The sequence below is a fragment of the Amblyraja radiata genome, chromosome 2 (assembly GCF_010909765.2).
Source record: "Amblyraja radiata isolate CabotCenter1 chromosome 2, sAmbRad1.1.pri, whole genome shotgun sequence".
In the NCBI taxonomy this organism is placed as follows: domain Eukaryota; kingdom Metazoa; phylum Chordata; class Chondrichthyes; order Rajiformes; family Rajidae; genus Amblyraja; species Amblyraja radiata.
Window position 1 is genome coordinate 109,983,024 of NC_045957.1, and position 12,352 is coordinate 109,995,375.

Below are 12,352 nucleotides of genomic sequence, written 5' to 3' on the forward strand. Positions count from 1 at the left end.
GAATGGAGCAGCTGGGCTTGTACACTCTGGAGTTTAGAAGGATGAGAGAGGATCTCATTGAAAGATATAAGATTGTTAAGGGCTTGGACACACCAGAGGCAGGAAACATGTTCCCAATGTTGGGGGAGTCCAAAACCAGGAGCCACAGTTTAAGAATAAGGAGTAAGCCATTTAGAACGGAGATGAGGAAACACTATTTCTCACAGAGAGTGGTGAGTCTGTGGAATTCTCTGCCTGTGGAGGGCAGTGGAGGCAGGTTCCCTGGATGCTTTCAAGAGAGAGCTAGATAGGGCTCTTAAAAATAGCAGAGTCAGGGGATATGGGGAGAAGGCAGGAACGGGGTACTGATTGGGGATGATCAGCCATGATCACATTGAATGGCGGTGCTGGCTCGAAGGGCCAAATGGCCTACTCCTGCACCTATTGTCTATTGATGCCCCATCTACTAGTCGCACCTGCTCCTGTTTGGCTCATATCGCTGAATCTTGTGTGGATCAGTCCGAAGGAGGGTCTCAACCCGAAATGTCACCCATTCCTTCTCTCCACAGATGCTGCCTGTCCTGCTGTGTTACTTTAGCGATTTTGTATCTATCCCTCTAAATCTTTCTTATCCATATTATACCCTTCCAAATGTTTTTTTTTAATGCCACTACGTCCCATGCATCTCATCACCTGAGCAAATCAGAAGTCTAGTGCTACCTTCACTGATGAAAATATCTAGTTCAGACACATTTTGTTGTTAGAAACATAGGAACATAGAAAATAGGTGCAGGAGGAGGCCATTCGGCCCTTCAAACCAGCACCGCCATTCATTGTGATCATGGCTGATCTTCCCCTATCAATAACCCGTGCCTGCCTTCTCCCCATATCCCTTGACTCCACTAGCCCCTAGAGCTCTATCTAACTCTCTCTTAAATCCATCCAGTGACTTGGCCTCCACTGCCCTCTGTGACATTGAATTCCATAAATTCACAACTCTCTGGGTGAAAAAGATTTTTCTCACCTCAGTCTTAATTGACCTCCCCTTTATTCTAAGACCGTGGCCCCCTGGTTCTGGACTCGCCCAACATTGGGAACATTTTTCCTGCATCTAGCTTGTCCAATCCTTTTATAATTTTATGTTTCTATAAGAACCCCCTCATCCTTCTAAACTCCAGTGAATACAAGCTTAGTCTTTTAAATCTTTCCTCATATGACAGTCCCGCCATCCCAGGGATCAATCTCGTGAACCTATGCTGCACTGCCTCAGCTTCAGGCTTCTGGGGGTCAACATCTCTGATGACCTCTCTTGGACCCACAATACCTCAACACTGGTCAAGAAGGCTCACCAGCGTCCCTTCTTCCTGAGGAGACTAAGGAAGGTCCATCTGTCTCCTCAGATTCTGGTGAACTTCTACCGCTGCACTATCGAGAGCATCCTTACCAACTGTATCACAGTATGGTATGGCAACTGCTCTGTCTCCGACCAGAAAGCACTGCAGAGGATGGTGAAAACTGCCCAACGCATCACCGGTTCCTCACTCCCCTCCATTGAGTCTGTCCAAAGCAAGCGATGTCTGCGAAGGGCGCGCAGCATCGTCAAGGACTGCTCTCACCCCAACCACAGACTGTTTACCCTCCTCCCATCCGGGAAGCGCTACAGGTCTCTCCGTTGCCGGACCAGGAACAGCTTCTTCCCTGCGGCTGTTGCACTACTTAACTCTGCACCTTGGTGATTGCCAGTCACCCCCCCCCCCCCCCCGACACTTCTTCCCCCAGAAAAATTGCACTATTGCTAATGTATGTACATATATATATTTTGATGTTCCATTATTCTATGTTCGCTCTTCTGGGTGAGATGCTAACTGCATTTTGTTGTCTCTGTACTGTACACTGCACAATGACAATAAAGATTGAATCTGAATCTGAATCTGAATCACAAGGAGGTCCTTCCTCAAATTAGGAGACCAAAACTGTACACAATACTCCAGATGTGGTCTCACCAGAGCCCTATACAACTGCAGAAGATACTCTTTACTCCTATACTGAAATCCTCTTGTTATGAAGTTTATGTTTATTTTCCTCTGCCAAAAGTTGAATGTGGGTCATTGATCAAGAAACGGAGTTGATTCCCAGTTGAAGGGAGTGACCAGCAGGAGGCGTGCACGGGTGACAGCGGTAGAGAGAGCGCACGGCTGCTGGGGTTGAGATGGTGGAGAAGACGGCTGCACTAGGAGGTAGGTCATCCCTTCTTTCAGACCTCTTCAGAGCAATCGGTTAATAATTAAAGTCAGCATCCCCACTATCTTTGCGCAGGGGGGTGGCGGGGTGAAATTAACGTTGCTTTAAGTAATTATTGCTATGCCTAAAGCGGAGCGAAGGGATTTTAACCCCCCTCAACGTCCTCGCAATGTTTTTTTTTAATTTGTTTGAATTGAGCTTTGTGCGTGGTCTCCTCCCCGAGCCGGTGCATTATATCACTATTTCCAGTTTGCAACTGGGCCTCGTGCTCTCTGCTTGCAACATCTTGTCTTCTAATCACTAGTTGCCGGTCAGAGCCACCTCGCCACTGCTCGAGCTCAGTCTGCTCGTACTCTTGCATGCATTCAAGAATTCAGTGATCGGTGCATGCATTTGGGAGAGATTAGGCTTTTTGCAATCGGGCCCTTTCGGGGGATTGATTGCAATTACCACTGTTATTGCTGCATCCCCTGTCCGTCTAAAGGAAGTGGCACGGAGGGAACAAAAAAAAACAAAACAAAAATAAAAGTGTAAAATGGTGCTGGTGCAGCAGAAGTTCCCCGGGGCGATTCCCGGGGCGCGCGGGTGGCGGGACGCGGCCATATGTTGGTCCACTTGCACCTCGTCCGTGGCTCCAACACCCCCTAACCCAAGACAAACCGTACTGCATCACTCACCCGAGGCCAGCGTCCAGTGGGTGGAGTGGAAACACTGAGCTGGATTTGGCCTCGGTTCTGACTTTTCATTAGAACAACATTTGGAAAAAGTCTCCTGCAACGCACAGTATGAAACTCTCCCCTTTTGTAGGAAGGAACTGCAGATGCTGGTTTGCACGGAAGATAGACACAAAGTGCTAGAGTAACAGCGGAGATAGACACAAACTGCTGGAGTCTAAAGAAAGGTCTCGAGATGAAACTCCTTCTTGCTTACATACTGAGGAGTCCCATTTATTTTGCACCCCCCCCCCCCCCCCCCCCCCGCATAGCAGAGTGCTAGACAGGCAATGGAAAGAATGACTACTAATTTAGAGCAGAGGCTGTGTTCTTTCTTGGAAGGATGAGGCAAATTACTTGCATTCACTTCAACCCCCCCCCCATCCCCCAAATGATTCATTTGAAGAACGTTTCTTTAAGAACTAGAACAAACAAACAACTTGCCAACCAGATAAAACACAGGCACAAGCTGGGTTGAAACATAGAAACATAGAAATTAGTTGCAGGAGTAGGCCATTCGGCCCTTCGAGCCTGCACCGCCATTCAATATGATCATGGCTGATCATCCAACTCAGTATCCCGTACCTGCCTTCTCTCCATACCCTCTGATCCCCTTAGCCACAAGGGCCACATCTAACTCCCTCTTAAATATAGCCAATGAACTGACCTCGACTACCCTCTGTGGCAGGGAGTTCCAGAGATTCACCACTCTCTGTGTGAAAAAAGTTCTTCTCATCTCGGTTTTAAAGGATTTCCCCCTTATCCTTAAGCTGTGACCCCTTGTCCTGGACTTCCCCAACATCGGGAGCAATCTTCCTGCATCTAGCCTGTCCAACCCCTTAAGAATTTTGTACGTTTCAATAAGAACCCCTCTCAATCTCCTAAATTCTAGAGAGTATAAACCAAGTCTATTTAGTCTTTCTTCATAAGACAGTCCTGACATCCCAGGAATCAGTCTGGTGAACCTTCTCTGCACTCCCACTATGGCAATAATGTCCTTCCTCAGATTTGGAGACCAAAACTGTACGCAATACTCCAGGTGTGGTCTCACCAAGACCCTGTACAACTGCAGTAGAACCTCCCTGCTCCTATACTCAAATCCTTTTGCTATGAAAGCTAACATACCATTCGCTTTCTTCACTGCCTGCTGCACCTGCATGCCCACTTTCAATGACTGGTGTACCATGACACCCAGGTCTCGCTGCATCTCCCCTTTTCCTAGTCGGCCACCATTTAGATAATAGTCTGCTTTCCTGTTTTTGCCACCAAAATGGATAACCTCACATTTATCCACATTATACTGCATCTGCCAAACATTTGCCCACTCACCCAGCCTATCCAAGTTACCTTGCAGTCTCCTAGCATCCTCCTCACAGCTAACACTGCCCCCCAGCTTAGTGTCATCCGCAAACTTGGAGATATTGCCTTCAATTCCCTCATCCAGATCATTAATATATATTGTAAATAGCTGGGGTCCCAACACTGAGCCTTGCGGTACCCCACTAGTCACTGCCTGCCATTGTGAAAAGGACCCGTTTACTCCTACTCTTTGCTTCCTGTTTGCCAGCCAGTTCTCTATCCACATCAATACTGAACCCCCAATGCCGTGTGCTTTAAGTTTGTAAACTAATCTCTTATGTGGGACCTTGTCGAAAGCCTTCTGGAAGTTGAGAGTGCAACTGCTGTATTTTAACAGGTCGTTTGTAACTGTGTGCCGTCTTTTATAATATTTGTAAACAAAACAGTACTTGGAAAACGATCAGTATGAAATGAAGGTACACAAAATTGCTGGGGAAACTCAGCGGGTGCAGCAGCATCTATGGAGCGAAGGAAATAGGCGACGTTTCGGGCCGAAACCCTTCTTCAGACTGATGGGGGGTGGGGGGGGGGAAAGAAAGAAGGAAAAGGGGAGGAGGAGGAGGAGCCCGAGGGCGGGCGGATGGGAGGGTGGGAGGAGACAGCTAGAGGGTTAAGGAAGGGGAGGAGACAGCAAGGGCTAGCCAAATTGGGAGAATTCAATGTTAATGCCATAAGGACGCAAGGTCCCCAGACGGAATATGAGGTGCTGTTCCTCCAATTTCCGCTGTTGCTCACTCTGGCAATGGAGGAGACCCAGGACAGAGAGGTCGGATTGGGAATGGGAGGGGGAGTTGAAGTGCTGAGCCACCGGGAGGTCAGGTAGGTTATTGCGGACTGAGCGGAGGTGTTCGGCGAAACGATCGCCCAACCTACGCTTGGTCTCACCGATGTAAATCAGCTGACATCTAGAGCAGCGGATGCATCCCTTTTGAACAGTATGAAATGAACACGGGGTTTGTTTTCACTTTACTGGGACGTCGTGTTGAAATTTATTGGGGGTTTTTCCTGCAAAATAGGTGCAGGAGTAGGCCATTCGGCCCTTCGAGCCAGCACCGCCATTCAATGTGATCATGGCTGATCATGGCCCAATCAGTACCCCATTCCTGCCTTCTCCCCATATCCCCTGACTCCGCTATTTTTAATGCCCTATCTAGCTCTCTTGAAAGCATCCAGAGAACCTGCCTCCACCGCCCTCTGAGGGAGAGAATCCCACAGACTCACAACTCTGTGAGAAAAAGTGTTTCCTCATCTCTGTTCTAAATGGCTTTCCGCTTATTCTTAAACTGTGGCCCCTAGTTCTGGACTCCCCCAACATCGGGAACATGTTTCCTGCCTCCAGCGTGTCCAAACACTTAATAATCTGATATGTTTCAATAAGATAACCTCTCATCCTTCTAAACTCCAGAGAATTTTGTATTGTATTGTATTCAAATTTATTGTCATTGTCTCAATTAGAGACAACGAAATTAATTTCCCTTTACAGTCAGTATCATAAAAATAAATAAATAATAAAGCATATTAAAAATAAAATAGAATTTTTAAAAAAAAGCACAAACACAAAGTCCACAACACAACATAACACAATGGCACCAAGGTGAGGAAGGCACCATAGTCCAGCCAGCCACCATAGTCCAGCCAGCCTCCCCTCCGATCTTCCCAGATGTTCATCCGTGGTCGGGGCCTTCCGAGCACCCGCAGTCGCCACCTCGGGCGGCCCGATGCTCAGGCCCTCTCGCCGGGCTGAGAGAACGCCGACGCCGAACCCCGACGGTGAAAATCCTCCTCAGCGGCCCGGACCTCCCGATCAGCCGCTTCCCACCGGAGTCCGCAGCTCCCGAGTCCGCAGGCCGAGCCGGGCAGAGTCGCAGGACCCCACGATGTTTGTCAGCGCCGCCCGCGTTGGGAGCTCTGCGAACCACAGCTCCAGGATGTTGGTGCCGCAGGCCCAGCACTCCGGGCTCCAGACGGCGATCCCCGGTAAGGCATCGCCAGCCCCGCGATGTATCAGCGCTGCCCTGCCGCTGCTGGAGCTCTGGTCGGTCCAGGCAGGAAAGACCACGCCAATCCAGTAGGTAGGTCGCTGGGGGGGGGGGGGGGGCGAGGACGCGACTCGAATAATAGTCGCGTCCTCTCCAGGAAGCGACTGAAGGACGGTATCCCCCTTACCGTACCCTCTTCCCTCACATCAAAACATTAAAAAAAAAATAAAAAACACACTTCAACATAACAAAAAAAACAAAACAAAAAAACAAAAAGGCTGAAGGTGGAGGCAGCTGGCACCAGCGCCATCGGAAGTACAGAGTATGCATAATGTAAACAAAATTTGAGTAGAATTTCAGTATTCCACTTATTGGAACTCGTCCCAGCGATATTTATACTATGGACCCTAAAGGGGCTGCCCCACTGCGGCGACCTAATTGGCGAGTTTAGAAGAGTTTGCCCTCGACTCATACTCGCAGCTTGGTCGACACGAGGTCCTAGGAGGTCTTTGTAACTCCTTCATGCTTGTGAGTAGTCACCGCATACTCGAGGCCTCAGATAGGTCACGGCGTATTTGCTGAAAAATGCCTGCAAGTAAAAAAAGGTCGCCATGGAAAAAAATCAATATTTTTTTTACTCGTAGGTTTAGTCGAAGTAAGTCGTAGTCAGTGGCAGACTGGGTCTAAAAGTATTGGTTGCCAGGAGACAAAGGGGGCCCACTTCATCAGGTGCCCGCTTGATATAGGGGGCCCACTTCATCAGGGGCCCACTTGCCATCGGGCAAGCTGACACCCTGGCCAGTCCGCCACTGGTCGTAGTAGGTCCGCATACTATTCGTAGGTAATCGAGGGTATCAAAGGTAATCGAAGGTAGTCTAAGGTAGTCGTAGATAATCTTCAACATAGTCGAAGGGAGATCGAAGGAGGTAGTCTTCACTCTCCACTATTCGATGTCCAATTTTCCCGAAGCTAATCTTCAACATGGTCGAAGGAGGTCTTCTACATGACACTTTTTCAAACACTCCTAAAATCTTCTAAACTCGCCATTTAGGTCGCCGCAGTGGGACAGCCCCTAAACAGTTTGGAAAGGAATTATTATTTAAACTGACTCATGGTTAAGGGTGGGCTTATTTATTTTTAGCAATGTTATCATAGTAGTGAGAAAATTCTGAACCAGAACATCTGTTTTCGCATTACGTGATTACTTTGGAGAAATTAATGGGAAAAATGCACTAAATGGCTTCAGTACACGATTATTTAAACATGCTTCAATGAATTGAGAAGTTTCGCTGGGGAATTTGTTGTGTTCGTATATGCATAGAAATATCAAAGGATGAAAATATCAAATATGAGAGGGCAAAGGCTAGAGGGGCAAAGTTTAAAGGAGACTAGACCAAGTGCAGCTCCCCAACTCAAGATTACACTACTCACCCGTTCCCCCAATGCAATCCGTTCCCCCAATGCAATATTCCACCACTCAAGCATTGCCCCCAACTGCGCCGGCGCGGCTCATTTCTCCTCATCCCCCACCACTCCCTCCTTCTCCACTTCACCCACCCTCTTCAATCCCTAGAGAGGGAGGGGTGGTAGAGAGTTAGGGGGGGTAGAGAGGAAAGGGGGTAGAGAGGGAGGGGGGCAGAGAGGGGGCTGGGCGGAGATGGTGGTGGGGCTGAGAGGGTGGGGGGGGCTGAGGGAGGGGAGTAGAGGGGGAGGGGGTAGAGAAGTAGCGGGAGGGGAGCAGGGAGGGGAGGGGAGTAGAGAGGGAGGGGGAGGGTAGAGGGAGAGGGAGAGGGAGAGGGAGGGAGGGTAGAGGGCGAGGGAGAGGGAGGGGGGTAGAGAAGCTGGGAGTGAGGGTAGATAGGGAGGGGGCATCTCCCTCCTCCACACCGCCCCATCTCCCTCTACCACCCCATCTCTCTCCTCCTCATTTCCCTCATCCTCCTCCCCTCACTCCCATTCCCTGCCCAGGCCGTACCCAGGTTGTAGAGCAGCGACAGGGCCTGGAATTTGGTCTGGTTCTCGTGCTCGGCCCGGCTCTGGCCGTCAGCTCGGCCGCAGCCTGGGCTGCAGTGCAGTCCCCAATTTCATCTGCGGGCTCGTCCCTGACCCCAGACCCAGGCTCGTCTTTGTTCCAGCAGCGGCTTCTTTCTCGGCCCCGGTCACGGCCCTAGCCAAAGCCCCGGGTTCGACTCTCACTCCAGGCTCGGTTCCAGCCAGGGACTGCAGCACCACCCTCGCCACCAGGCATCGGGTGCCGGCAGCCGCTGCCACACCTCGTTCACCATGAGGGCTTGAGTGCCCCTCCCTCCCGGAGTTCCCGTCCTGCATTGTGACGCCCACTCGGTATTTGTTTCAGCAATGGGTGAGTTTTTGGGTCTGTTTTTAAAATTTAAAGGATTAATATCTTCGGAAATATAGGTGAGAATGCGACAGGAAGATGTTTATCACCATAGAAACATAGAAATTAGGTGCAGGAGTAGGCCATTCGGCCCTTCGAGCCTGCACCGCCATTCAATATGATCATGGCTGATCATCCAACTCAGTATCCCGTACCTGCCTTCTCTCCATACCCTCTGATCCCCTTAGCCACAAGGGCCACATCTAACTCCCTCTTAAATATAGCCAATGAACTGGCCTCGACTACCCTCTGTGGCAGGGAGTTCCAGAGATTCACCACTCTCTGTGTGAAAAAAGTTCTTCTCATCTCGGTTTTAAAGGATTTCCCCCTTATCCTTAAGCTGTGACCCCTTGTCCTGGACTTCCCCAACATCGGGAGCATGACGGGGAAAATGTGAGTAGGATATGTGAAAATGGGAAGGCTGTAGCCTAGCGTTTGGAAGAAGATAGGAAAAACAGATTGACACATCTTCGGCACAAACACAAACAATAGGAAGAGTTTTAGTAGTACAGGTGCACAACCTTTTATCCGAAAGCCTTGGGACCAAACACTTCTCGGATTTCGGAATTTTTCGGATTTCCGAATGGAAGATTTTTAGCGTAGATTAGGTAGGTAGCGCGGGCGGCTTGAAAAGTCTGGAGCGGCTGCCTCCTCCCCGGAGACCGGGGAATCATTGTAAATCATTGCTTAAATGTTAGTCAGTTAGTTTGGAGGGATTTTATGTGGTGGGGGGGGGGTGAAGGGGGAAACTTTAATTCTTAGTTCCCTACCTGGTCGGAGAGGCGGGGAGCGGGCAATGCCTTACCGGGTCGCCGTGCAGTAAGCTCCGGAGCGCTGTGGCCTCCGACTCCCAACATCGCGGAGCTGGGGCTGCGGGTGTCCGGCCGCGGGCTGCGCCGGTTGGAGCTCTGACCCCGGCAACTCTACCCCTGGCTGCGCGGCGCTCCAAATCCAGCGCCGCCCGCGGCCGGACGCCCGCAGCCCCAGCTCCGCGATGTTGGGAGTCGGCAGCGTCGCAGCGCTGGGATATCAGCGGGGAGCGGGCAATGCCTTACCGGGTCGCCGTGCGGTAAGCTCCGGAGCGCTGTGGCCGCCGACTCCCATCGCGGAGCTACAACCGGCGCCACCCGCGGCCGGACGCACGCAGCTCCAGCTCCGTGATGTTGGGAGTCGGCGGCCACAGCGCTCCGGAGCTTACTGCACGGCGACCCGGTAAGGCATTGCCCGCTCCCCGCCTCTCCGACCAGGTAGGGGACTAAGAATTAAAGTTTCCCCCTTCACCCCCCCTTCCCCCCCCTTTACACAAAAGCCCTCCAAACTAACTGACTAACATTTAAGCAATGATTTACAGATGTTTAAATGTCTCCCTGGTCTCCGGGGAGGAGGCAGCCGCTACAGTAGTACAGACCTGGGTTGACCGTAGGTCGTTTCGGGTCAAGTTTGGCGCCAAACGCGAGCTTTGGTGTGCAGACGACATCCTGGAAAAAATGTCCGGTTTTCGGAGCTTTTCGGTTTCCGGAACTCCGGATAAAAGGTTGTGCACCTGTATAGAGATGTGTGGGGCACAGGTTGTTGAGTGCCTGAAATGTGCTGCCCAGGATAATGGTGGTGGAGGCAGGTACGGTCGTGGCATTTAAGTGACTTTTGTAGAGACACCTGAATATGGATTATGCGCAGATAGATAAGGGTTGGTCTTGGCATCATTTTTATCGCTGTGGGCTGGAAGGCCTGTTCCTGTGCTGTACTGTTGTATGTATAGGAAGGAACTGCAGATGCTGGTTTAAACCGAAGATAGACACAAAAAGCTGGAGTAACTGTGCAGGATAGGCAGCATCTCTGGAAAGGGGGACGTTTCTCGACCGGAACCGTCACCCATTCCTTCTCTCCAGAGATGCTGCCTGTCCCTCTGAGTTACTCCAGCAACTTCTGCACTGTTGTATGTTCTATGGCCCTTGTCCTGGCCTAGCATATTGGCAACTTTTGGCTTAGTACACAAAATGTGGATGGTGTTGTCCAAAGGACACAATAAACAAAGGTCACCCTGTATTTTTATATAAACTGATCCTGTGGCACGCTTTAAAATGCTGGTCAATAATTCTTGCATGTTCAATAGGACGGGAAGAAGTGATTGGTTCATTATTTCAGAATGAAAATGATCAGCAGTGGTGTAGTGGTAGAGCTGCCGCCTTCCAATGCCAGAGACCCTGGGTTTGATTCTGACAATGGGTGCTGTCTATTTGGAGTAGGGAGGACAGTTATAGTTTGTATGTGAACACGTGGGTTTTCTCCAGGTGCTCCGGTTTCCTACCACATTCCAAAGACGTGCAAGTTTGAAGGTTAATTGTCTCCTGTAAAAATTGTCCCTCGTGTGTAGGATAGAACCAGTGTATGATTGGTCGCTTGTCGGTGCTAACTCGATAGGCTGAAGGGGGTGTTTCCACGCTGTATCACAAACTAAACTGAACCAGGAATTGCAGATTCTGATTTACCAAAAAAGGCACAAACTGCTAGAGTCTCTTCTTCATGTGTGTGGCGTGCACAGCCTAAAGTTGTAGGACAACTTGTTCTATTTGATCTTATTTGATTGTGCACACCAGATTGATTGCATTCGTCGAAACAGGGTGGACCACGTGAAGGTTGCAATCTCCCACCCCACTGCTAGAGTAACTCAGCAGGTCAGGCAGCATCTCTGGAAAGCTTTGATAGATGGCATTTCATCATCTATCCATGTTCTCCAAAGATGTGTTGCCTGATCCACTGAGTTACTCCAGCACTCTGTGTCTTTATTATGGTTCTTACAGTGTAAATTGGCTGCATCACTTCCTGCAATGCAGCAATGGCTACACTTCAGATGTGCTGTATAAGTTGTAAAGTGCTTTGGGGTGGTATTGCCAGAAGGATTGAGGATTGATAAATCTCCCTAAATTTAACTGATCACATTGTTCACATGTCCAAAACAAGATTTCCAAAAAATACACTTCTTCTTCAGAATTGTGTCATGGGTAGAGATTACCAGATAAAGAAACATTTGAGGATGATCTTAAAGCCTCCTCTGTGCTTACCCCTGGAAACCTCTGGCCCATGATCACATCGTGGAGTAGAATCATTTGGGATGGTATTGAGAATGCAGTGCTTAAGCCGACGAGTGAAGACTGGTGTACCCATCCAGCCTATTGGCATGTGTGGCCAGCACAGAAGCAGGCCATTCTCACCACACCTCTGCCGAACATGATGCCAAGATAAACTAATCTCATCTGCACATGATCCATATCCCTCCATACCCTGCATATTCATGTGTCTATATAAAAGCCTCTTAAACACCACTATTGTATCTGCCTCCCACCACAACCACTATCTTGAATGAAGGCAAATCATTGACAATCCTGAGGGATTGCAATAAAAAAATCTAAAAGCTTTTAATGATGTAAAAAGTCCCAAGGGGATTTACACGAATTTGATTAATGTCAGAAATGAATTGTTCCTGGTCTATAGAGTGAAGAGACTGAGATTAAGGAAGGAGATGGGGATCTTAGAGGCTGGAAGGGCATGGGTGATACAAATCAGGGCGGTTCAGGGCCAGAAAAGGAGGGACAATGATCACCCTACTGTGTAGGATAGTTCTAGACAATTTGCAGAAACAAATTAACACACAAACCTACACGGAATGTGGGAGTAAACTGGAG

The 12,352-nt window shown here is 49.5% G+C and overlaps 1 protein-coding gene across 2 annotated transcripts in view; it reads left to right on the forward strand.

Annotated features, from left to right (window-relative positions):
• The first annotated feature begins 2,133 nt into the window (after positions 1-2,133).
• LOC116966958 (engulfment and cell motility protein 1) overlaps positions 2,134-12,352 on the forward strand; it is a 314,863-nt gene continuing 304,644 nt past the window's right edge. Inside the window, exon 1 of one of the 2 annotated variants that reach the window (XM_033013349.1) lies at positions 2,134-2,216. The gene's annotated coding sequence lies outside the window, so the exon portion shown is untranslated. The remainder of the gene's footprint in view (positions 2,217-12,352) is intronic. The other variant, XM_033013359.1, reaches the window with a different exon arrangement.